This window comes from Cyclopterus lumpus, chromosome 12 (genome assembly GCF_009769545.1).
Source record: "Cyclopterus lumpus isolate fCycLum1 chromosome 12, fCycLum1.pri, whole genome shotgun sequence".
Taxonomy (NCBI): domain Eukaryota; kingdom Metazoa; phylum Chordata; class Actinopteri; order Perciformes; family Cyclopteridae; genus Cyclopterus; species Cyclopterus lumpus.
Window position 1 is genome coordinate 14745162 of NC_046977.1, and position 3450 is coordinate 14748611.

The window sequence follows — 3450 nt, forward strand, 5'->3', positions numbered from 1 at the left end:
CAGAGCTGAGCCTGGTTTCATAACATAAACTATATGTCGCTAACCCAAACAGTTCACGGTCTACAACCCGCATGTCCCCACATTAAAGATGGAGCAAGTCCCCGGGGGAAACAGTCCAGTTTTTATTTACCCGTGTCTTGATTGTGAACCTCGGTAAGCTCGTATGGTGCGTTTAACTTGTGCTGAAGAGGAGAAAATAATGACAGACTTCATTCTCAAACCCAGACAAATCAACAATAACATAAATTATAGCTCATCAGTATCTTTTTTTAAATACTACGACAAGCAGCGCCTGTCATGTTCGGACGATATAAATGGTGACACGTGCAAACCGTCAAATGAGGAAATCTCAGAGAAAGCAAATTAAACTTTTGTACAGAGCTGAGGGGCGACTCCTCTCACACATAGAATATATTGATGATGCAGCTTTACACAGCACTGATTTAACTTGTTTTTTAAAAAGTATAACATTCTTAAGAAAATCCAATGTTGCACCAAAAAGTGTCAAAAAGTATCCTAATACAAAACTTTCTTCAAATGGTTGAATGGTCAAACGGATTTAAACATAACCGAAACTAAAACTAGGCGTTTGACGAAAGTCAAAGCATATAAACATTATATTATATATGTTCCACACTTGATTATGGAATTAATTTGAACAGGTTTGGTTTTAATGAGAGGAAAAAACTATTAAATAATCTTAAATAAGGAAAATACATTTTTACTACCCTGCACAAAAAGACAAACTTTGCTGCAGATAACAAAAGTCACCAGTCCTGCATCCATATCTGCAACCCTGCATATCTGTCTACGTGCATTAGTTCTGGAAACAATATCACAACAACTTATGTAAACTAGCTGAGGGCTGAAAACCACAACTTTTTGATTTATTTTCTTTCTAGTCGTTCAGCTGCTCCGGCTTCACGGGACAAATGCTCTCCAGCTGCAGTTATTTATTGTACACCTTTTTTTCCTTTCTCTTGGAGTAATGCGGAAGCTGTTATGTCAGTGTGTGTGTTTTTGTGAGTGTGTGTGTGTGTGTGTGTGAGAGAGGTTTTTGTGAGTGTGTTGCATGCTTCTGTATTCCCGAAAGAGTTGGCCAAGACTGCTGCTGCCGTTTCTCCTTATAAGGATGTCTCCTTGTGGAAGGAGGGATGGAGAAAGAGGAGAAAGAGGAGCACGAGAGGGAGATGAGGAAGAGGAGGAACAGATAGTGTGAGGAAGAAGTCGCATAGCATGGAAGGAGGGACAGGCAGAGGACGAAGAGGAACGGTTGCATGGAAGGGGAGGATGAGGGGAGGGATGGGGAGTAAAGAGGAGTAGTGGGAAGGAAGGGAGTCAGGACAGAGACGAGGAGGGATGGAAAGAGAAAGGAAAAGTGGAAGAGAGGGTTGAAGGAGTGAGAGTTGAAAGGGAAAGTTGACACGAGAAATAAGGAGGGATTTATAGGGCCTAGGATGTAGGAAAAGGAGAACTTGATGGACGCGAGGAGACAGTGTTGGATATGGGAAAGTGGAGAAACAGGGCAGCAATGCAGCAAAGGAAAGAGGGAGCAGGAGGAGGAAACGAGTGAGGGGTGTAAGGAAGGATGGAGGCAAAGAACGAGAGAAAATGTATGTGGCTGTAAGAGAATAACATAATTGATGATGCAGAAGAAGATGCATGAAACCCATGCAGGTGAACCTCGAGAGTTAAAATAGGGAGAAAGAAAATTGGGTCACAGTTAATGACCCATGCACACATGCTTTTTGTCTGTGTGTGTGTGTGTGTGTGTGTGTGTGTGTGTGTGTGTGTGTGTATGTGTGTGTGTGTGTGCGTATGAAGATATGTCTTGGTTTTTAAAGAGTTTCTTTTTGTTGCAGTTTGTATTTAGAACATTGTTCCATTGATGTTCACGGAGTGACACAATTGTCGTGACTATTTTAATTTTTGTGTCTCCATCCTGCTCTTGTTTTTCTAAAGGAGAAGGCTTCCATTGATGTCTCTTCTATTGAATGAAAGGCGCTGGCATAAATGTATAACCGGAGTGACCAGAAATAGAACCTGAAGAGTCAGCTGAAGGAGTGTTTGTGTGTGTGGGCGACGTCGCTGCATGCGGTCTCATAGGAGTGCATTAAAAGGGCACAATATATGGAAACAATAGTAACACGCTAAATACTAGTTTTGTCACTTTGTCTCTGTCGTCCTGTGATTGGCACACGGTGGCATAGCAATAGCTACATAACTCATTACCATCTGGGTGAAGGCTCGGGTGGGAGGAGTCTGTTATGTCACAATGCAGTGGGGCCAACTGGCCGGTGAGCTCTGCCCCCGAGCATGACGAGCAAAGTTTTATTCAATTTCACTTCCATGTTGTGGATATGTTTTTGGCTGAGGAATGCTGTTTTTGACATCATTACTGTTTCGTAGTTTTTAGTTTAGAATAATTGAGTGACAGTGAAAGCAGATTTCTAATTGTGAGCCAATACATTTTAAATTAATAATAAAAGAATGTACCACTCAAATCTGTGAAACTTATTGTTCTTATCTCACCTGCAATAAATTATAAAATACAAAAAAATGATGTTTTCTTATTAGTTGACTTAAGCCCAGAACCGAGGGACCAATGTTTGTGAGGGAGGTGCATTCATATTGATCTATTGATTCATCAAAGTAATAATTGGCCTTGATCCAAGGTGAGAAAAAGTAAAGCTGTTGGACTAGAAAATGTAGAGCACAATTATAGAAAACGAAAGTAATTTAGTCTTTTCTGTTCCATTGCCCAAAGTCTCCTCCCCGCTTTCAAAGATGACAAATGACTCGTCTCCTTCCCTTTTTCCTTACTTCTGCAATTCTTCTGCGCTCTTCCTCCATCGCTCCCTCTTTCCCTCTCTACCTCTCCCTCTCTTCTCACAACCCCATTTACCTTCATGCCATTACTTCTCTCTTCCTCTGCTTCTCTCTCTCTCTCTCTCTCTCTCTCCCTCTCAGCTGCTCCTCCCAGCTGTTTAATCACCTCATGGCTCATGCCTAAAAACAAGTGAGAGGGAGGGAGAGAGGGAGGGAAAGGAAGGGACAAATGGGAGGAGAGACGGAGCGCAGAAGAGAGAGTGGGTGAGAGAGAGAGAGAGAATGCGAGCAGCGGGCAGAGTGTGAGGCACATGGCCAGTGAATGAGAGATCTTTGCCTCCCCTCAGTGTGCGCTCCTTCTCCCACTGTCTCCTCGCTCTGGTTGGATTACCGCTGAGGAAGGACCTCGTCTGGATACTCCTCCTCCTCCTCCTCCTCCTCCTCCTCCTCCTCCACCTACTCCTCTCCTTCTCTCTTCCCTCACTTCTCTATACTTCCCTGACCTCTCTGCCTCTCGTATCTCTCGCTGAGGGAACCCCGGGGCTCTCAGTGTTCCCAGATCTCACGTCTCTTTCTCCCACCCCCCACCCCCACCCCTCCCTCCTCCCCCCCTCCCTCTCC